Source organism: Triturus cristatus, chromosome 5_1, assembly GCF_964204655.1.
Source record: "Triturus cristatus chromosome 5_1, aTriCri1.1, whole genome shotgun sequence".
Classification (NCBI taxonomy): Eukaryota; Metazoa; Chordata; class Amphibia; order Caudata; family Salamandridae; genus Triturus; species Triturus cristatus.
Window position 1 is genome coordinate 369,462,705 of NC_140587.1, and position 23,962 is coordinate 369,486,666.

The following is a 23,962-nucleotide window of genomic DNA, read 5'->3' on the forward strand; positions in this document are numbered from 1 at the left end:
ACACAGAAGCAAAACGGGGGAAGGGGGTACAAGGGCACAGAAAGCAAAAACGAGGGAAGGGGGCACAGAGCAAAAACGAGGGAAGGGGCACAGGGGCACAGAGAGCAAAACGAGGGATGGGGGCACAAGGTCACAGAAAGCAAAAACGAGGGAAGGGGGCACAAGGGTACATACAACACAGCAGTATAGTGAAATGCGAAATGCAACGAGAGGACAGGCTACACGTGAGATGGCAAGGACTCACGCAACAACAGGCAGCGGGAGCAGGCAGTTATGCAGTGTACCGTTTCTTGTGGAATCCGGGCCAAAAATGAGCAATCTAACATGAAGAGCAGCAGAGTCTGACCTCTTGCTGCCTGTCCGTGCCCTTTTCCAGAAGCAGCAGCTGAAGTTGCTTTTCGTAGCTACATTAGGCTACAGAAACACGAAAGGCAACGAAACAGAAGGCTGGGTAAAGACGAGCAACATAATTGGCAAGCCGCCGTTTCAAAACGCTGTTCCATTAAACTATAAACTATACTGCCATGCTTAAACGGAGAAGTGGCAAGCGCCCCAGAGGATCCTGGGGAGAACCTGTTGTGCAAATGAGGCCTCCCTTCCTAAAGTGCTATGCTCGTATTGCTGCGGGCTGTGATTTCTTAAGAATTTCTAGAATTGTGTTGATGCAGGTAGGGGGGCATTACTTGCCTAGTTGTTAGCAGTGGGGTCTTCTGTTACTCCTAAATGGTCATTCTGACCTCCCCATCTCTACTGGTTTGCCACTGTTTGGAATGAGCCACCATCTACCAGTTTATGCCCCTTCACTAATGTGCATCAGCCAACAGATCACATGCTCAGAGGAACTGCCTTCATTGGCTGTGGTGGTACTGTTGAAACTCGCAACTATTGGCTGTATCTCTGTACAAAATAGCAACATCTCGCTGCCAGCGCACTATTATCACAAATATACACTTTATTGTGATGGGCACAGCATCAAGATTCACTGGCCCAATTTACATTATGAGCTTTTCCGTAATACCTGGATCTCAGGTAATTTACCCATGGACGCCCATGCTTAAAGCAAACAGTCTCCTGGTGAATTACTATGTGAACATGTTAAAAAGGCACGCTAGAGCGAGAACACCACAAAGACAACGGTGGAGAAATCCGCCAGAATGCTAAAGCTACGATTTGATTGCACATACTTATTGAAGTGCAAGTAAAATGGAAGTAACAGAATTCATTTTATAAGGGGCATTTATCAGCTATGCCTCTGCACATGTGTGAAAGTGGACAGATTGAGAACTGAACAGGTAGATTTTTAATGCTGTGGGACATTCATGGTGACTGGCAGAGTGACACTCTCGGTGTGGATATCAGCAGGCATCTGCATCCGAGATTTGTGGTCTGTCTAGACTAGTTTAGGTGAAAGTGCTCGTGGGTTGTGCGAGCGGATGAAAAGTGCACGCTTTGCATTTCACATGTGACTCTGCTGTAATGGGGAGGCCGCTTCTCAGGGCATAAAGGTCTCAACAGTATGAGACTTTCTTACTGAAGGGGTCTTCAAAGGGCTGAAAGCAGGCAGCAAGGTTGCGACTTCCCATTCGCAAGCGATACTATTTTGATTGATATTTCAGTCTGCAGCCTGCATATTTTTTATGGTAAAGTAAATAAATATGCCTTACGTCTGCAGCTAGTCACGTAAAGGCACTTAAATGGGTAGCTATCCCTGCGTTGGCGCAAATCTCAAGCAAGTGCGGACAAGGGCAATGTTTTTTTTTCTTGAAGCTTTTTATAAGAGGCCTTTCTTAAATCTGCGAGAGGCCATTGTAGAATCTAGTCCCCTTTACCCGCAGTTGTAACTACCTGTAGTATGCTGCTCAGCCAGGATGTGTGTGGGTTAGAATGTTGGATTGGTTTGAGTCAGTTGGTCTATGGGCTGAGCAGCATACAGTCTGCTCATGGTGGGGCTCGCTTCCTATGTACTTTCTTACTTGTAACTTCAACCTTTAATAAACATACTTGAAGTTACGAACGGACATTCTTTATCTGTTCATTCGACAATTGAAAAGAACCTGCACTTCCACCCTCAAGAAACTTCAAGATAAAGGAAATCCTCTAAAAAGCAGCTCAAGCTTACTGGGACCGAGAGTCCCACCAGTGACCTCCAACCGATCTACCCAATGCACGTCAAATATCACGTTTGTTTTCGATTCCAATAGCAATTATGTTTGGGGCTTCGCTCAGGACCAGATCCCTGCCAGTCCCTTGGCTCAGCCACTTCTACTCGGTGCCAACCTGCTCCGAAATGTCACGCTGTTATTGCCTCTCTTCCCATCTTTGTCAGAATCGTGCGGCAGGAGCAGGGTTTGCGATGGCCACACAATTTTTCTACCAGGGCTATGACTGACGCTACCCGCCAGCACCGTCCAGCGCACTCCAAACTCTCTGGCACACGCCAACCGGTGCATTGTTGTGAGAGTGTTCACGCACCATTAACTTCCCCGCCCCTTATCCATGTGTTGAATCGGCGCCGAGACTCGAACCCGGGTCCTGAGCTCCAGGCCCAAGTCGCCCGCTCTGAGTATTTCGCCACTTCCTCTCCTCACGCTAAGATTGGCTAATGCACCGAGGACGCTCTCATCCCGGGTCTCCTTACATTTACAAATCATGGCAAACGCTATCTTGCACCTGGAAGTACTGATATTAGTGGAGTACAAAACGGGACTATAAAAGCAATAACGGGTAACTGACTTTTGGGAGAAATTTCGTAGGTACTAGACACCGCACGTGCAGCCCAACTGCCCTCAAAGTAACGGAGTGTGCTGTAGTCAGACATAGCGCTTATAAAAGCCTGAATTGGTCCGGCTGTGCCTCCCCAACCAGGGTGCTAATAAGCACGCCACCTATTCAAAACACTGTTACATTAAACTACAAGCATTTATAATGCAATGGTCTCGGCAATATTATAGGTAGAGCTATTGGTATTGCTCATTTTTTTATCATTTTTGTATCCCTAAATAAATGGCATTGTCATTTCTATTGGCATTAGCTTTTTTTTGCATATGTGATACCTATTGCATTAGCAGAGAGAGTGTGAGATAGAGAGAGAGTGAGGTATTGAAATAGAGAGTGAGGTAGTGAGAGAGAGAGTGAGGTAGATAGAGACTGAGGTAGTGAGATAGAGAGTGAGTGAGATAGAGAGTGAGGTAGTGAGATAGAGAGTGAGGTAGTGAAAGAGTGAGGTAGTGAGGGAGAGGGATGTTGTGAGGTATTGATATATAAGCATAGAGTGATGTTGTGAGATAGAGAGAGAGGTAGTGAAAGAGAGAGTAAAAGTGAGTTAGTGAGATAGAAATAGTGAGGTAGTGAGATAGAGAGTGATTGAGGTAGTGAGTGAAGTTATGAGGTTGTGAGCTAGAGAGTGAGGTGTCTTACTGTTTAATTGGTTGTATTGGGACATATTTTATTTTTAAATATAATTCCAATCTTTCATATTTTAAAATGTGCAGTTGTCAATAGGAAATTCTAAAATCTAACAATCGCGTACTTGTGCTCTGAGCGTCCCTCTTTAACCACATTAGAAAGCTGTGTGGCGGTGAGGTGAGTGATGGTTTGTGGTGAGTAGTAGCTGTTAGGCAACAATGTGAGTTTTGACTGCATGGTGGTGAGGTGGGGAGGCTGTGTGTAAGTGAGGTGCGTGGTGACTGCAATACAAAGTGGGGCGAGTGGGGTCTGCGACGGCGTGCCAGTGAAATGAGTAATGGATGTGTGCAGGTAAGGTGAGTGAAGACTCTGTGGTGGTAAGATGAGTAAAGACTAGGGCGGTGATGTGAGTGAGGGCTGCATGGCAGGGATGCCAGTGGTGGCTCCGAAGGAGTGAGCTTAGATAGTAGTAGGACAGATTTTTGTTGTTTCTGTTTTATATAGCACTAACTCGACATTGGAGCGCATTACAGACGTACACATTCATGTTTTTCAGGCAAGTTGAGATTACGTGATTTGCCCAGAATCACAGGATGCTTGAGCCTCCACCAGTCTCGAACCTGGTTTCCCAGGGTCAAAGTCGGCCGCTCTAGCCGTTAAGTCACACCCTCAGTGTGGTGAGTGGAGGTGTACGGTAACCGGTGGCTACATGGCAGTAAGGAGAATAAGGACTGTGTGTCAGTGAGGTGATTGATGATTGCATGGCTGTGAGGTGAATGCTCCGCCGGGAGTAGTGGGGTGAATGTTAGCCGTGTGTCAGTTAAGTGAGTGGCGGCTGTGTGTCAGATAGGTGAGTGGCGACTGTGTGACAGTGAGGTGAGGGGCGACTGTGTGACAGTGAGGTGAGGGGCGACTGTGTGACAGTGAGGTGAGGGGCGACTGTGTGACAGTGAGGTGAGGGGCGACTGTGTGACAGTGAGGTGAGGGGCGACTGTGTGACAGTGAGGTGAGGGGCGACTGTGTGACAGTGAGGTGAGGGGCGACTGTGTGACAGTGAGGTGAGGGGCGACTGTGTGACAGTGAGGTGAGGGGCGACTGTGTGACAGTGAGGTGAGGGGCGACTGTGTGACAGTGAGGTGAGAGGCGACTGTGTGACAGTGAGGTGAGGGGCGACTGTGTGACAGTGAGGTGAGGGGCGACTGTGTGACAGTGAGGTGAGGGGCGACTGTGTGACAGTGAGGTGAGGGGCGACTGTGTGACAGTGAGGTGAGGGGCGACTGTGTGAGTGAGGTGAGGGGCGACTGTGTGAGTGAGGTGAGGGGCGACTGTGTGACAGTGAGGGGCGGCTGTGTGTCAGATAGGTGAGAGGCGACTGTGTGATAGTGAGGTGAGTGGCGGCCGGGCAGTGCTCATCTGTGTACGGAGCTTCGCATCTGCTTTGCTGGGGCTGCTGGGCCTTGGCAATCCGCATCAAGGGGTACACAGTGCCGTGCGAACACTGCGTGCCAGGGTCAGAGGCATAGCCTGAGGCTGTGGAGTGGGAGGCCGCGAGCCAAGTGTCAGCTTATAGCGTCTCTGCCCCCTCTGACGCAGGCTGCCCCCAGAGGCACTCCCAGATGGGCTGTGTCTGCGCGTACAGACAGGCTGGGGGGCTCTGCCGGAAGCAATCCTGCTAGTCTCCACGAGTTACATAGCCATTCTGAAAGTAAACCCCCAGGCTCTCGATCATGCCCTCCGTGGCCAGCGCCCTGGGGACGAGGTGACCACAGCTCTGTGTAATGATCCGCGCCGGAGCCGCCTCGCAGTGCAGGACAGGAGTGAGCAATCACACCGGAGAGGACACTAAGTTCACAGGCCATCGCACGCATCTAGCGCTTGCTCAGTTTACTTAAGGCTTGTCACTATTAACCCACCAGTGCAGGCCAGAGCAAAGCCTTCTAAACGTTTTGTAAGTGCTTTCGAGGCACACTTATGTGGGACACGTACAGCTGGAAAACAAGCACACCACCGCCTTTCTCCGTGGCGAAGCAGAAATGCCTCGGAGAAACGCAGTGGCGGTTTCGGATTCGGGGGCGTGTTTCTTTTTCTCTCCTCTTGCCATTGGCTGGAGGAGAGAAGAACACGCCTAAAAAAGGGCGTGGCTAAAAAGTGGAAAGAAGAGCACAGAACACGCCCCCGAATCTGAAAAAAACGGAGTCAGTCAGTCAAAAACTGAGCCTATTTGGAGGGACGGCTCTCTCTTCCAATGGCTGGCCTCCGTTTAGGAAGCCAGCCAATGGAGGAGAGGCAAAAAGAGAGGTGGGCTAAATAACCACTCTAAGAATCATAAGATCTCCGGACTTCCGGTTCTGCCTTCGGCAGACCGGACGGTCCCTCGACCTAATAAAGCACAGAAAAAGAGTACAAGGGCGGCATTAACAAGCATTCGCAATGCAATCGGTCACGCCTTTGGGACCTTATATGTATTTAGCTATGCAGGACATTAGCTGGGGTGCTGAAACATCTACTGTTTTTAAACATGGAGGGAAAATATGCACCAAACTGCATGAAACGCCAGCTATGGGGACACATGGAGAGAAATATTGCCTTTCAGCCGGCAAGAAGGATGTGTGCACAGCCTCAGACGGTAGCGGAAGAAACCGGGGGTAAGAGAAGGCCAAGGGAGGATGTTTGCATACGGCGTGTGCTTCTATCTCCTGTGAACTGGCGGTGCTCTGACTGTGTATACAGGGTTCGCCAGTGTACAGTGGAATTCTCTACCCCTGTGTTCAGGGGGAGGCTCTGAGTGCACGCATTCTGAGAGTCCGAATCTATGTGCACTGTAAGAGCCGCTTTGCACAAGTTTGATTTGAGTACCTCTGTGCATAGTGAGTGCATGCACCCAGTATGTGCCTTCATTTATTTCTATGTACACCAAGGGGCTGTGTTGCGTGTGTGCCGGGGCTCTTATTTCTGCGCCTATGTCTGCGTGCAGTGAGTGACTGCATCTTAAAGTACAGTGAATGTCTATTTTTTTTTAGAACATCCTGCACCTCCGTGTACAGTGAACAGGGCTTTAAGTAGGATGAAAAAACCTGGGAAGTTTCTCAAAGGTGTGATCGATGTAATTAAGGACGGCTTAATAACACTTGAGCCAAAATCGGTGCTTAGCATAGTGAGGCGCCCGACTGGCATTTAGCTGCTTCTGCCATTGCATCAAGATAGGTAATACAATAAGTAACATTACAGCTTCAACAAGCAAGGACTATTGGCTTTGTCAATGGTTGACAGTCCCATAAGCTAAATAACCAACAACTATTGCTTCATTGTAAAGAATATGGAAAATGTTTCAGTTCTGAAATGATGAGACTGAAAGAACTATAGGGATTCCGTCAGAAATTACATCAAAGGCAGTGAAGGGTGGCACTGGAGTTAAAGAAAAAAAAAAATCACAGAGGATGAGGGCAAAAATGGAGAGCCCGATAGGGATCTGTTGTAAATGTATCTTGATGTACCGTTCTTACTTCTAGAACGGTACATGTTCTAATTCTGATAGTGGATTCCAGAAACGCCAGTTAGAGGTCGGTCAGCTGGCGAGGAGTTGTCATCTGCTTTCATCTATATCAATTAAACTACAGGATCCTACTTAGTATCTGCTTTATAGAACTGCCGGCGCTGCGCACTGGCAGGACCCGGCCTACTTAAAGCCCTGAGAGTAAATGCCTGTCCTGTGTGTAGTGCCAGTGCCTCTGTGTTCTGTAAGTATTGTGAGTGCTTGTGTCTCTCTTTACTATGAGTGCCCGTTGTTTACAGTGAATGCTTGTGTATTTGTGTACGGTGGGAGTCCGCATGTGTGTGTACAATGAGTGCCCTTGCCACTGTGTACTGAGTGCCAGAGCCTCCGAGCACTCTTTCTGCCCGTACCCCAGTGTACAGTGGGCCCTTTGTCTCTGTACGGAGAGTCATTGCATCATTGTACAGTATTTGACTGAATTCATGTGTACACCGCATGTATGTCTCTGTGTACCGGAAGTGGCTGTTCTTCTGTACCGCTTTTTGTCTAAGTCTGCCCCAATATACAGTGAGTGCTAACACCCAAGTGTACCACGAATGTCGTGCAGCCCCATTAACAGCAGGTCTACGGTGAGCACCCAGGGCAGCACAGTGCCATGTGGGGTCGGGGGCCTCTGCTTGTAATGACTATGCTGTAGACAAGGCTTTAAGTGGGCTGGGTCCTGCCGGTGCTCAGCAGCGGAAAAGGTCAAAAGTAGGTGCTGAGACGGGTCTCTATCAGGCTCTTCCTTTTTGCCCTCACCCTCAGGGTGAAAAAATATCTTAACTTTGCAGCAGCCCCAAACTTCACTGTCTTTGAGGTAACTTCAGAGCCTCGTTATAGTTCTTTCAGACTCAACATTTCAAAAGTGAAGCATTTTCGTTATTCGATAAAACGAAGACATAGTTGTTGCCTATTTATGTAATGCAACTAACAACCATTGGCAAAACCAAACGGTCTTGGCTTGTTGTAGGTGTAAATTTACTTATTATATATCTGGATGGAACGACAGAAGCAGCAAAATACCAGACCGGCAGCAGACTATGCTAAGCACAGATTTTTAGCTTAAGTGGTTTTAAGGCCGCCCTTAATTACTTTAGCCACGCCTCTTTGAGAGACTCCCCCAGTATTTTCATCCCACTCAAAAGCCCTAGCTGTACCCCCATAAACAGTTTATTATTACAGACTGTGCCCTCCTCCGCGCTTCCCCTGTACATGCACAGGCATGAGATATACGCAGGGCTTCCCCTGTACATGCACAGGCATGAGATATACGCCATCCTTCCACTGTACATGCACAGGCATGAGATAGACGCGGTTTAATATTGTTCACGTTTGCGTTATTTGACAGTTCATGTCCTTCAGAACTGCCCCCAGAAACCCGACAGTACAGAGCATGAGACACAGCAACACACTTCCATCACATGAGTAAACCATACCCCAAGATGCACCCCCTACAGCTCGACTGGTGAAGTGCAGCTGGACCTAAAACCCACAGGCCGGTTACAGCAACAAAGCAAACCTAAGTTACAAAGTAGCTCAAGCTATTAACACCCCAAGACGTTTTCAAGATATGGCGCTTTGCAGAACTATTTGGTGCTTAAAACGTAGCTGCGAAAACATCCCTTTACATCTGCACCCGGAGGCGCAACTAGAGTAAAATGGGGTGGGGTGGGGGGGGGGGGGGGGGGACTAATTATTCCAGATGTCGGCAGGGTGAAGACACAGCAGCTCTGAGAAGGGGTGAAAGAAAGACAAAGCCTCATTAACGAGTAAATGGTCTTTTAATGTGTGTGCCCGGGAAGCTGTCGGGCTGACACACACACAGCTGTGAAGACGCCCATTGAAGCAGGAGGCACCATTTAACAGCTCACGCAGAGCAGACTAACAAGAAATATAACTTTTAACTCACCACCGAGGATCCCAGAGCTAAAAACAAGGAAGCAGCGGCGAGCTGGCGAAAACGAAACGTAGAGATGCAAGACTCCCGGGTTCCCTGGAGGCACGGGTTCATAAAGATGAAAAGTCCCAGGCAAACCAGCAAGGTATCCTGTTGTGCATTTTTTAACGACTTAAGGCCTGCTCTGAAACTACTTGTCGAGCGAAGGGGGGAGGAATGCGGCCTGCTTTTCCTGTTTGAGTGGCAAGTACTTGCAGTCGTTGCCGTAGCTCAAGCTGCTGGGACAGGACATGGGGGCTGGGACGGGAAAAGGATTGGCAGGGAGGGCGCAACAGGCAGGCTGTTCTGCGGACGTGTGCTGACGCTATAGGCTCCACCTAATGAAGGAAAAAGAGGAGTTTGACACAAAATATCTGCCTAAAATTATAAATTTAAGCAGGGAAGCTGTGATTTATTCTGTTTTCCTGGGTCCACTGTGTACAAATCAGCCAGTGAACGAGTATCTAATCTTGTTTTCTTGTGTTGAGGCTTTTTTTTTACGCCTTAGTGCAGTCTTCTGCAGTTTGAAGAATATAGCGTGAATTCGACCGGAAGGGATCAAAGCGTTTTGCATAAGCACGAGTTAGATTACACAAGGCTACATGCATTGTTCAAGGCATCGGGAAATTAGGGAATTTGCCCAGAATCACAAGAGTTTGAGCCAAAGCTGATATTGGAACCGGGTTCCTGAGTTCCAAAGACTGCAGATCGGGCTGTAACACCACAGCCCGTTTAGAGGGAGAGAGGCAGAACCCACATGGTAGCTCGGCTGGCCATGGTCTCGAGGTTCTGCTTTCATGAACAAAATTGACAAATTGCTGCAATTAAATAAAGGATTAAATAACGCGATGCCTTGCAGCCAAAAGGTTAATTTAGATCACCATTTCCTTTTATTTTTTACAATATTTGTTTCCAGCAGCAATTCAGTGCTCCTGAACCAATAGGGAGTGTAGGCGGGTGATGGTAGAGGGGTGTAAGGGGGAGCAAGGTAAAAGCAACACGAGGGACAGTGTGTGGGTTAAAGTGAAAGCAACATGGGGGAGGGTGGGTGCAGGCAGTGGAGCGAAGCACAAGGATGAGCACAACAGGAAGTGGGCCGGGCCCCAGTCGTACTTGCAGTGCTGGGAGACGCGAGGCAAGGGAGGGGAGTGAAGGTGAGGGGGTGTCCTGGACGTGAATCTTGATGTGTTAATGAAAACAAAGCGAGCTCTCACTTCTTGAGCTCGGCACTCAGCTCTGCCACTCCCAGCTCTGTAAATCAAAAGTGAAAGAGCTTGCAAATCAAACAACTCATCCTCTCATGCTCTAGAAACTGCAATTTTTCATGAAAACACATAGCCAAGACGTTTATGAGCACACGTTGCTCCAGGACCAGGAACATTTGGAACAGGATCCCTGGAGCTGTTCAGGCATTTCCTTAAAAAATGTGAGATGACGCATGCCTTTCGCTGAGCTTGCAGACTTCAAATGACTATTCTAATTTAAGTCACCGCAGTGGGCTTCGTTATTATCACTCAAGAAACAAGACCTCTCTTAACCGTGTGTTAACGTTTATTTCAATTTTCAGATTTCATTTTCTATAAGTAGAGTAGAGAAATGTCAACAGGAGCGCACGGCCGCGCTAATGGGAAACAGATGGCCCCTGTGCGCTGCTGCTCGCTCCCGCAAGGTGGATGCCGCCACAAGCACGGTGTTTGAAAAGTGCAGACTGATTCCAAAAGGTCATCTCCTAGGGCAGTGCATGCGCGCTGCGTTAGGCTCGACCTAAAAAATGTGTAAGTGATGGTAGATTCTTGTACATGGTATAGCATTATCAATACAGATTTGTGGGGATTGAATTGGCTGGATGTAAAATTGATAGGGCTTAATGTATGTCTTGGAGGCTATGCCGGTCACAGGATTGATCTGCTTCCTTATTTTTGGCCAGACATATGCTTTAAAGGTAAGGAAAACTCATGGGTTAATGTATGTGGCCGCCAAAGGCGATTCCATTTTGGGAAGCCACAATAACTCAAAAAGAAATGAGATTCTAATGCAGATTCACCTGTTTATGCTGTAGGTAATGGGAAACGTGATCTGTTCATGGATGAAGTAAGTGCTGAACTTCTTGAGGTTTTACTGAGACAAATTGGGAATGTTTGTGAGTTTCAAACACAAAATTAAATTGTCGGAAAAATGCGGTGCCAGGCAAGCACAGAGTTCGAAATGTTCCTCTTACATGAAAGAAATGCTGCAGGATTTATGCAATAAAGAAGTGATTCAGCCACTAGAATCGTCGCCATAGGTTTCACAACTGGCTTTTGCTTTGAATAAATGAATGAATGCAGGGATTTCTAGATCGTACGGCTACTTCGAGGAGTGTCCCTCTGCCGAGTGGAAAGTAAGAAAGGCACAGGATGTAAAATTAGAGAGAGTGAAGAGCCACGTCTTGAGTTGTCTCTTGAAAGGCTGCTCGCTTCTGATTTGGCGTAGTTCGACTGGCAAGCTGTTCCAGGCTAGGGGACCCAGGAGGGAAAAGGATCTACCTTTAGTTTTTGCTCGCCTAGCCCTTGGAACTTTAGCCAGGTGGCCATGGGAAGACTGGGGATACCTTGCTTGCCTGGACTTTGCCGTGGGCTGTTCCCTGCATCTGTGGTGTTTTTCTTCTGCCGCAGCTCCTTGCCGGACCCGCTCCGCGGGTCCCGCTTCGCGGTGTGGAGAGAGGCGCCTTGAGCATAGAGGGGCTCTGATCTTGGACACCGGACTCTGGGCTTTGGCAGGCAAGTACAGGGCTGCGAGCGGACCCGCAGGGACTCCAACTCCCAGGAGCCCCTGCGTGAGGTCAACCCACAACACCTGGGTCGCTCTCCCTGACTGCCACGCCCCCCGCCCCACCTCCTTCTCTTTTATTTTTGCACTGGGATCCCGCTGCGCGGGAGCGCGCGGGAGGGCGCCGGGAGAAGCCCGGGACAAGGGCGGGGCCGTCTGTGGCCGTCATAGGCCGGAGTAGGCCGGGCTGGGCCTACCCTCTTGGTTCTGCCGTTTGCCATCAAGTCCCTAGCACAACAAGCTGATAAATTGCCCCATAGCGATCATCACACTCTAAGATACCATGCCGTCCCCGTTAAAGGAAAGTACCCCCATAAGGCAGGCAGGAACAAAAAATATGACCTTAGAGAATTACTTTCCTCGGGCGGGGGGAGATGGGGACAAGGAGAACACTTTAAGCCGGCTCAGAGCTGAGCAGAGACGCTCTATAGATAATTTGAAAGGTAGACCTCTAGGAGACTATCCTCCCACACCTAGCGAAGACTTGACACTAAATGAAGATGTTCCGATCCTGTTTAGGGATGTTACAAAAACGCCCCCAGTGGTACTTATGAGCTCAACCCCAGTGAGTAGCACAAGCCCAAGTAGGGGGACGATTGACTTAATTTCTCAACCGCCCCCAGCATCAAAGTCTAGGAAAGCCAAACCTAAAATAGCTGTAGCACAAGGGGTTTTTGGGCCCCCACCAAACAAACGTAGGAGGAAGTCGAGGGTTGCCCAGGCTAAAAACAAACCAAAGATCCCTCATTCTGATTTTGGGAAGTCATCCAAACCCTCCATATCAACTGTGACAACGGTGGCTAACTTACATTCTAAACCCGCTGCACAGGATGGTGTGGCTCCCGTCCTGACTAAAGAGACGGCTAGCAACATTGTTAATGCCCCCCTCTCTGTTGCTCCGCTGGGTAATTTGGAATTCCTGCTTAGGTCACTTTTGTTACCAATTAGTGAAAGCATCAAAAAAGTGGAAATCAGACTAACCATTCTTGAGGCTACACTAAGCAGTATGAAAAATCCGGCCAATTCTCATGAGAGGGCTCCTAAACCTATTGCCACCCCAACAGCTCCAAAAAGTGTTATGCATCTTGCTCCCTCACAGGTTGCAACTGCGGCCGCCCCACCACAAACCCAGAGGAATAACCCTGCCCCAAATAAGCCACCTAACCCCATAGGACCTATACCCCCTGCAAATGCTGTTCCCCCGGTACAGCCCCCAGATAGTGTTGCACCGACTCCACTAATGAAGCTTCCCCCCAGGCCACGTAGACCCAATTTACCACCAGAGGCGAATGACTTTACAGTAGTCATGGCGGGCGTCCCACCACTAGAGGCAGGTGAAGCCGAGGATTTCTGTGCTCTGAAAAGTAGGGTGATTAAGTGGCTAAATTTGAATAGACCCTTACCCGTACACTTAAGCAATGAGATCATAATGGTCAGAAGGGTGCCTTGGATAGGGAGAACACGCAAATCCATCATAGGGGATTGCATATTGGTGAGCTTCAGGGATGCTGGAACAGTTGCTCACATATGCCAGGGAAAGAATAGATCACAGGTAACAACAATTCAAACACTTCATGTGTCTTTCTTCTTTCCCCCCACCCCAGCCCCTGTACACGTGACCCGTTCATATGACAACTGGGAAAGGGTGGGTCGAAGGGGTGTTCATCACGAGTTCAATCCCAGGCCATTATTTAGCCGCCCAGAGCTACCCTTCCATACATTCAATCGGTTCCACTGCCTGGATGGTCTTGAGGGGGTAGATTGACAAAGAGATAATGGTATATGGGGTATAGGGGGTAGAGGGGTTCCAAATGCTGAGTGGGAGAAGCACAGCCCCGAGGCTAAACAAAAGTCATCAAGTTGCGCCCGGAGTTATGTGCTGGATGAACCTAGGGTTGTAGATATTGCATGTATAGGTGACGCACAGGGACCGGAATTGGGAAAACAAGTGCGAGAATCACCTGGTGGGTCACAGGGAGGAGGGGTCCAGGGGGGTGAGGCACTAAAAATCATCTCATGGAATATAGCTGGCCTGGCTGGGAAATTTAATAACAAAGAGTGGCTTGACTATATCAGAAAATTCCATGTAATTTGTCTGCAGGAGACCTGGGCCCAGGAGAATAATTTCCACCTGCAAGGGTATAAGTGTTTTTTTGTTCCTGCTCAAAAATCAAGATCAGGGAGAGCCATGGGAGGTTTAGCTATTTATATAGATCTGAGCCTTCCGGGAAGTTACACTTGCCTTGATTGGAATTCCCACAGGATTCAGGCAGTCAGGTTCACTGGGAAAGGTCTTAGATTTGTTGCAGTAAACCTTTATAACAACGAGATAGCGGGATCTAACATCTCTCTTGTTACTGAATTAGATAATAGGTTGGGCCAGGTCATAACAGGCCAAAAAAATGGGCAGCCACATGGGTTGGTGGTTATGGGTGATTATAATTGCCACTTGTGCCCGGTACTGGTCCAAATAAGCACAGATTGGTCCCGATGCCCTATGGAGAAGGGACCGCATTTCTCTCATACGCCGTTGGGCTCAGCTTTCAGAATGTTACGGTTTAAATATGACCTTGAACACACCATTAATATGGTAGGGATGCAGGAGGATGGCACATTCCCCCCCACATTTAAGGGTAGAGGATGCTCTTCCTTCATAGATTACATTCTGGTTTCAAGGTCCTTAATTAATAAGACAACTAGTGTAGGGATCGAATGGAGTGGCTTTAGTGACCATAACCCTCTTGTTTTGGAGCTGCAGTATATGGTGGGTCTAAGTATTAGAGTTCAACGCACCTTCACTGAGAGAGCAACAGACCAAGGCAGGAGACTAAAATGGGCTAAAATAGACGGGGAAAAGTTCTACAAGGGCCTGGTGGACGCAGGCATACTTGCTATTAATGATTGTTTGGACACAGAAGTCCGCGGACCGAGGATAATGGAAGCTTTCGACCAGATCGCTAATCTGGTCGATGGTTTGCTAAAGACTAGTGTCCCATTTAAGAACCACGGGAATCCCCGATGGTTCGACAAAGACTGCTCTAAAGCTTTGAGGGAGCTGAAAAGCTGCCTTAAAACTAAACCAAAGGTCCCCCACAAAGTTAAGGTGTGCAGAGAAATTTATAAAAAGGAAATTAAGAGGAGGAAACTTGCCTTGCAGGCGGAAGCATGGGCAGATTTACGAGAAGCGGGGGAAAGAAAGGACCTAGCAGGCTTTTGGAAAATAATTAATAACCCAACTTTCCAGGAAAAAGATACCCCAGATATAGGGGCCAATATTCTCCCAGAGCAGTGGGTCAACCACTATAGGGGCCTGTACAATCATGAGCCTGGTTCTACTGTTGACCTACCGGCCATTCCAACTGAGGCTCCACTGGTAGAATTCTCCATTAAGGAGATCATTGCAGGGATTGAGGGCCTGACCAAAAATAAAGCTCCGGGGCCTGATGGAATCCCCCCTGATCTGTTTTTGAGTAACATCGAACTCTGGGCTCCCCTAATGACAAGGGTTATTAATACTGCTATCATCTGTGGCCTGCCCCCGTCTTGGTCCACGGCAGTAATTGTGCCGATTTTCAAAAAGGGCAACAGGGATGACCCAAAGTGCTACCGCCCGATCTCCCTGATTGATGTGTCAGCAAAACTTTTGGGGAGGGCAATTCTTAATAGACTGTCCGAGTGGACCGAGGAAAAAAACATCTTCTCGGACACTCAATACGGATTTAGCGCAGGGAGGTCCACTAGTGACCAGTGCCTGAACCTTTATTTGCTGACTGCCAAGTATACCATGGCTAGTGATGAATCCATTTACATGGGTTTCATGGATCTGGCAGCAGCATTCGATCACGTCAATAGGGAAAAATTTTGGGGCATGATGCTTAGTATGGGGATAGAGAGTGGTCTAATTAATATATTGAGGGAACTGCACAGTGACACCACCGCCAAAGTCCGCTTTAATAGGGAGGGGGGGCTGACTAGTTCTTTTCCCTGCAAGAGTGGAGTCCGACAAGGCTGCATTCTTGCTCCCTTTTTGTTTTCCCTTTATATTAATAATTTGGAGCAGTTTCTGTTGGGTCTGAAGGCAGATTGCCCAAGGGTTGGGTCGCGTCATATTCCTGTTCTGCTTTATGCAGATGACGCGGTACTGATCGCACGGACACCAAGGAGCCTACAAATCCTGATTGATGGTTTTGTTAGGTTCATGAGTGCCTTGGACCTTTCTGTAAATCTGAGTAAATCCTATGTGCTCCTGGCGGGGGAAAAAACCACCTCTAAATTTACATACAAAATAGGGAGCCACATTGTGGAAGAGGTCAAAACGTTTCCATACCTTGGTGTAACATTCGATGGTGCCCTGCGGTTTGATACCCTGGTGGAGGAACGTTGTGGTAAAATGATTGCATCTAACGGGGCAATTGCTAGCTATGGCAGGAGGCTAGGAAGATGATCCCCGGAACAGGTGATAAATCTGTACAGCTCAGTATCATGCTCCAAGGTAATTTACGGGGCAGAAGTATGGGGCTTTGTCAATACCACTAGTATCCAACGTGAAGAAAATAAATATCTGAAATCACTCGAGGGTACCACAAAGTACTGCTGGTTTGATTGCCCATAGGGAGCTAGGGAGACCATATATAGAAGATTTGATAAAATTGAGGCCTATTATCGCTTGGTTAAAAATGTGGTACAATCCTGATGCGACACTTAGTAGAGAAATCTTATTGGACTGCCTAAAAAGGGACAAGTGTATGCGCATCCCCTGGCTCCTTTATGTGAAGAATACCCTGGAGGAGCTATGTTTTGGGAACCTCTTTACTCATCCTGTAACTATTGTAGCCCAGAATAAACTGCATGTAGGGAGAATTTTTCTTGAGCGGAAAAACCTACGCAGAGATGAGGCTGAAGGGTGTAAAAAGACAGTGAGGGCCCATCACCTAGTGAAGAGCGTAGAAGGTATGGAGCCATACTTGTTCCTCATGTACAATGCACAGGATAGGTTCCTGATGTGCCGTTTCAGATTGAACCTTCTCCCATTTATGTTGGCATCACCAGCGGGGTTTGCTACATCAATAGAACAGAAGGGGCCCTGCGGCTGCGACAACAGGTCTCCGCAAGACTCCCTTCATTTTGTTCTACTCTGCCCCTTTTACTCAATGCCCAGACGCAGATACCTTGTAAATATTTTGAAAAATGCTAATTTGGTCCACGCTAGGGAGGCACTTGTATTCTTACAGAAAGCTGAGGAACCCCAAACACTGTGTAGTATTATGAACTTTATCAAGGTAGCACTTCGTTTAAGGCTTACTAGAGGAGAAGACTGAAATGTTTTTACTTTAACTTTTAAGTGTTAAATATGGCTATATTGTTGTATTTATGTTTTGTTAATTCACTGTACAAAGAACCCTGAAATGTTTAATGACTTTTTAACATGTAAATATGAGTGTGCTTTTATGGTGTTTTTTAATCACCGAATAAAGATTCTTTGACTTTACTTGACTTGACTCAGGAGATCTTTGATTGTGTGTTGATCTCAGATGTCTAAATAACGAAATATGGACTGATAGGCATCCCCTGCCTAATCTGCATGAACTAGTTTCAACGTTGGCAGGGGCAACTGTGTACTTTACTTTAGATCTTGCCAGTGCCTACAATCAGACTGAGTTACAAGAAGAGTCACGCCATTTAATGGCATTTATCAACTTGAAAAGGAATGTTTCAATTTTGCAGAATGCCTTTAAGTTTGGCTAGTGCGGCATCCGTTTTTCAAAGATTGATGAAGGAAACGTAAGGTACACAAGGTGCTATAGCATTCCAAGATTACATTTTGGTGCACGGAAAGGGTGACATTTGTCTAATTTAAGAAATGTTCTCCGGCGTCTAGGATGGAAGGTTTGACTTTGAAATAGTCTAAATGTAAATTTGAAATGTGAAGAAGTGGAATATCTTGGTCATTGTATAACAAGAGATGGTATAAAATCAAAGCAAGATCATATTAAGGCAGTGGAGGATGCTCCTGCTCCAAGAACTAAGAAACAGTTACTATCATTTTTTGGGTTTAACAGAGTTTTACTCAAAGTTCATTGACATGTATGCTTGAAAAGTTGAGGGTTTATGCAAATTATTGAGAAAAAAATAAATTTCTGTGGAATGTTCAACAGAACAGTGCTTTTGTGGAACTAAAAAAATAACTAGCTAATGCCCCATTTCTTAAATCGTTTGAACTGGGGAAAGAGTGCATTGTGGCAGTGGATGCAAGCAACTATGTATTGGGGGCTACTTTGTTACAAAGAAAATATTTTGAAGAGTATGTGATATCATATGAATCTTGTGTTTTGAGTGTGTCAGAAAGGAATTACTCTGCGATAGGAAAAAAGTTATTGACAATACCTGGGTAACAGATCATTTCAGGTAGTTCTTTTGTGCAAAGCAGTTTGTGATGACCACTGGTGAATGTTCTTTCTCCAGGTGGTGGGAGGTGTTCTAACAGCTAGGCTGGCATGGTTGGCTGCAAAACTGCAATTGCATCAATTTAGAATTGGAAATGTGCATGGAAGACTGATTTTACACGCAGATTTTGTCACGTTTACCATTGAATGTCTAGGCCCTGAAAGTGAGATAAAGGATGATTGTGAAGTGGCTTGTACTATGGAGAACATTAATTGGTGGAGCTATTGAGGTGATAAATTAGGAGTGATTTCTAAAGAAATTTGGAAAAGTAATTCAAGAAAAAATGTTAAAATTACTTTAGTGTATGGGTATATGAAAAACGGTTGGCTAGAGGAGAGAAAGTTGAGTGGAGAAACTGCTATATTTTTCAAGATAAGAATTGAGCTGATGTATGATGTATTTTGTTTGTTTCTTGGTGAGAAAGTTGTACCACCTGTAGGTTTGAGGAAAGAGATTTATTTAAGGTTCATGAAGGACATATTGGAATGGCTGCTACCAATCTGCGTATTTGTGAGTTCTACTGATGGACAAGCATTGATGGGATGGTAGAAGAAATGGTGAGAGGGTGCGAATTGTGTGCCAACAGTGCTAAATCATTATATTACTGAATCATCTCCTATTGAGTTGGCTGCAGGTCCTTAGCAAATTTGGGAGTGGACATTTCGGGTCCAATTTGTACCGTCCATAAGAAAGAAGCCTTTGCCATTGTTTTGGTTGACTATTTTTCTAAGTGCAAAAAGAACAATTGATAGACAGAATGCAGAACAATGTCATACATTCACCCCAGTACAGACATCGTTTTTTTGCTCACCATGCCATTCCAGTTTGGATCGTTCTCTGTACTGGGGTGAATGTATGACAATGTTCTGCATTCTGTCCATCAATTGTTCTTTTTGCATTTGTCACCCCGCGTGGGACAGAGCCCAGACGTGGGTCCCGTGCTCTCCATGCCACTGGAGTCAAGCTATCCTGGCTGATGAGAGCTGAAAGCCCGAAACCGGTACTAGGATGCTTGTTTCCAGTCCAGGGAGGACCTGGCCTGGCAGTTCAGGTTGGACTGTTCCCATTGGGCGCAGGGTCAAGACTGATTTGCATATGGCTGGGTCCAAACTGGAATGGCATGGGAGCAAAAAAAAAAACTATGGATTTAGGTCCAGATCTCTGTAGTGGGGTGAATGTATGACATTGTTCTGCATTCTGTCCATCAATTGTTCTTTTTGTATTTTTCTAAGTGGCCTGAAGTTAGGATGACCTAAAAGATAACTTATGAGATGGTTATCGAGTTTTTAGAAGAGGTTTTTGCAGAGCGGGGCTTCCTAAAGAATTGGTCTCGGATAATGATCCCCAGTTTGTCAGTAAATAGTTTGAGGACTACTTGTCAAGACATGGAGTGAAACATAAGAGAACTGCCAATTATTATCCCTAATCTAATGGTCAGACGGAACAATTTAATTGTGCTGTTAGAGAGTCCATACAATTGGCATGTAAACGTGGTTTGCCTTGGAGAAAAGCTTTGCAGGCACTTTGTTATCGTATCGCACAATGCCTAAAACTGTTACTGGTTGTTCGCCATTTGAAGTGCTCCAGACGGGAAACCAGGAACGAAGTTGGATCTATAGAGGTTGAAGGAGTGCAGAGGTGAATCTAATGTGAACATTGATTATAAGAAGGGAACGAGTCGAAGTTTATATAAAAAAAATGAGAAATATGGATTAAAGTAGAGGAAAGTCTTTGGGGTTTAACATTTGTTTTGGTGACTGGGTTCGAATCAGGAGCCGATAGTTTACGGAAAAGAGTTACCCATGTGAAAGTTTATGATAAAGCTGAGAAGGTACAAGGAGGTAAGGTTTGGAATTTGAGTAGTGTTAGCGTGTAGAGCGCTCTTATGGGCTGAGTCTCATGATGGGGAGTCGTTTCGCAAGAAGTATGGTTAGAGTAAGGTCTACATAGATGTGCCTTCATGTGGCGAGAGAAATGTCTTCATTGGATGTGCCTTAGTGTGGAGAAATTGTGGTGCTGAATGAATCTGCTCCTAAAAATAGTTTACAATCTAATAAAATTGAAGATGTGTTAAGAAGTTCCAGAACCAAACATCTACCTGCCAAATACTCAGGGTATGTAAAATATTAACATGTTGTAATTGTACATGGAGTAAAACGTTAAAAGAAAGAGTATTTATTTGCATGTTGATCTATAATGTATGCATCTTATAATGAATCAGGTTTTGTCTATTTGTTTATATATATTTTCTTTTTAGACTTTACTCAGTTTTAATTATTTTGTTGTGTTCTTTTCTTTTTATTCTGTTCCGGAACGAAAACTCACTTCAGCCACCTTAAAGAAAAGGCTGCACTGATCACTAGTAGACTATGCCAGCTTAATACTGTCTTAGAAAGTCCCTCTCCAGTCCCAATACAAAGGGTGCCCAGGGCCACCGTATTACTAGCGATCACTTATGGCCATAAAGCATTCCCAGGGCAAATTACTAAAACGAAGGAACAGCTCCACCTGAGAGTGTATACGAGTCTCTTTAGGCTGCCCCAATAAATAAGAGGTAGTCTGATTAAACTTGAATTTGGTTTGGAGGGCCAGGCATGGGCACCTTTTTAAAATACTACAACAGATGTATTACGGCCATGCCCAACACCCTAAAATCCATCCTCCATAAAATATTTTAAATTAAGAGTAGCCCTTGGTTTATTTATCTAAATGAGTCAGCTGATAATCTCCAAATAGACCTCTCCATGCTGAAGAAAGTATTGCTATCATACTCTCATACACAGCATTTAAAACTATTCTGAAAAAGTAGACAAAAGCACTGTCAACATCAAGCAATATGGACAAACTAAAGAACACAACAATATTAGAAGCAGTGGTAATTACATGCGATAATAAAAACCTGTCCTGCTTGAAGCCGCAACTATACCTTCAGTGCTCCTTTTGGAAAGCCTGCCTTTAACAACCATTGGCTTCAAGGTTGGTGGGCCTTCAAATTAAAGAAACCAACCAAAGCTGGCCCTCCCTTCCCAAGATTGTGAAGTGCAGGCTGGGTGGCTATAAATAGGAGAGGGGTGGGCGCACACTGCCTCACACTCCAGCACTCAGTTTGCCCCGATTCATCATAATAAATGCGGTGCATGATAACACTTTCTTCGGTGTCAGGCTTTAGTTTTTTACTCCTTTTGGTGTAGCCAGTGCTGTGTATCTCTAGACAAGTGTTTCAGGGTCATTTTCCTTCTTCAGTAGAGATTAACACTTTTTTGGGGGTGCTGGAGATGCTGCCCAAAGTATTCTCAGGCCTCAGTACCACTCGCTGGGCGCAGGTGCATCAACCAGAGCACGTTAGTTCAAGGGAGCCTTTTCAGAAAGGAGGGGGGTAGACGAGCTCTGGTTGATGCACCTGCCTCCAGCGAGTGGGACTGAGACCTGAGAAGACTTTGGCAGCCTCTCCAGCACCCCCAAAAAAATGTGTTGCTCTCTACTGAAGGACAATTATGATGAAACACGTGTCTAGAGATACACAGCACCGGCTGCACCAACAAGGGTGAAAAACTAAAGCCCGACACCGAAGAAAGTGTTGTCATGCACTGCATTTACTATGATGCATCGGGGCAAACCGAGTGCTGGAGTGTGAGGCAGTGTGCACCCACCCCCCTTCTATTTGAAAAGGCTCCCTTGAGTGAACGAGCTGACGAGCTCTGGTTCATGCACCTGCGCCCAGCCAGTGGTACTGAGTCCTGAGAAGACTTTGGGCAGCATTTCCAGCACCCCCTCAAAACAATGTGTTGCTCTCTACTGAAGGACAATTATCCTGAAACACGTGTCTAGAGATACACAGCACCGACTGCACCAACGAGGGTGAAAATCTAAAGCTTGACACCGAAGAAAGTATTATCATGCACTGCATTTACTATAATACATTGGGGAAAACTGAGTGCTGGAGTGTGAGGCAGTGTGCACCCACCCCCTTCTATTTGAAAAGTCTCCCTTGATCGAACGAGCTCTGGTTCATGCACCTGCGCCCAGCCAGTGGTACTGAGACCCGAGAAGACTTTGGGCAGCATTTCCAGCACCCTTAAAAGAATGTGTTGCTCTCTACTGAAGAAGGACAATTATCCTGAAACACGTGTCTAGAGATACACAGCGCCGTCTGCACCAACAAGGGTGAAAAACTAAAGCCTGACACCGAAGAAAGTGTTATCATGTACTGCATTTACTATGATGCATCGGGGAAAACTGAGTGCTGGAGTGTGCGCCCATCCCCCTTCTGCGTGGCTATAAAACAATCTTTCAAACACTTATTTTGCTGTTGCCCGATGCTGCTCCATGCCAGGTGTATTCTGTTGAAACCCCTCTTCCTAAGTCACAACATAAGAACCTGTAATGAGGCTAGGAATTTTGTTTTTACTGCGATGGAGCCAGTTGAACTGGCTAAATTTGCTAAATAAATTAGAGTGGTACATGACCTTAAAGACCTCAACAAGACAAGCTACTGCAGTTTACCATGTGTAATAGTATGCATATTATTTGAACTTTTTTTTAAGCACTTCCCAATATAACGCACAGAATTTAAACGTTGTCAAAACCATTGGTTTCCTTTCCTTGCCTTTCAACAACCACTATGTATACCATCACTGGTGTCAAGCCCAATCTTGCTGCTATGGACCTCTTTCATGACCTTTTGCACATTATGGTAAATTCCTCTATGGCAAAGCAATTTAATATTGACTCCTACCTCCAAATCTTTTATTTTACTTCAATACTGCATACATTATCTTTCCATGCTTTTTCCTATTTTTAAATATGGTGCTATCTGTTCTATTGCAATTTTTGCTGCTATGATCTTACTACCTCATCTAAATACCCTCTGCACTCACAGCCACTTTTAGTAACTGCCAAGCACTCCAGTGTCTGCTGCTAATCTCAAGCCCTTTGGAGTGTATCAAATGTAATGTGATAATACAATTGTAAACGTTTTTCTAATGGTATTTACCTTCTTTTATGTGCTTGTGTTACTCATATACTGATTTTTATCCATACCTCACGCATTGCTTCGGTTTAGAGAATTCACACTGACATTGTAATGATTTTTATTAATCATACAATAAAAAGTTAGTGACTGACTGACATTCAGTTCTTAGAGGGTTCAGCTGCACGGGAATGGAATGCAAGACTGGAATGTTGTGGATAGAAGTTGGAGATGTTCTAGGGATAAACTTTATTGTACGAGGAGACTTTCGCGGTTTGGTGGTGATCGTTGGTAGCTCCCGTGGACAAGTAATGAACTTAACGTTAACAAGGAACAGGAGCCTCGTGATTAGCCACGCTATATAATTGTAACTGGTTGATTAGGAGAGGTGCGATGAGTCTTTGGGTTAGGATTTGCACATTTATTATTCCTAAAACAGTTATATTACTGGCACAGGTCATTACTTACACGCACCCCAGCAGTTTACACCATAGTACCAAGTTCTTCCTAAGTCATGTTTGACTTTTTGAGCCAGAATGGCGTTTTAGCCAAAAGGACGTCACATTTTGGAGCCACTAGTTTCTCTTGTAACACTGAAACGATTGGTTCAAACTATCTCAGAACATAAACTGCCGTTTGTTTTATATTAGGATGTTGTACTTGATAGCCGTTTGAGAGTTGAATGCCACACTCACCGCAATCTCAGCAAGGTGCGAGAGAAACCGTCCAAGAAATGATCCGTGCACAATAGAAGCTACTTGTGTTTGCGACTGTGCTGGATAGAAACAGAACGAGAGGGTGGAGGGAGGGGGCATAGACCGGACGTGACGTTCCATGACTAATGTACAGATCGAGTGGCTGTCAG

General features: G+C 46.0%; 1 protein-coding gene across 1 annotated transcript in view; it reads right to left on the reverse strand.

Moving 5' to 3' along the window:
- The window catches only part of ENY2 (ENY2 transcription and export complex 2 subunit), a 65,104-nt gene extending 41,151 nt beyond the window's left edge, over positions 1–23,953 (reverse strand). Inside the window, exon 1 of the mRNA XM_085605089.1 lies at positions 23,793–23,953. The gene's annotated coding sequence lies outside the window, so the exon portion shown is untranslated. The remainder of the gene's footprint in view (positions 1–23,792) is intronic.
- Between the last annotated feature and the right edge of the window lie 9 nt (positions 23,954–23,962).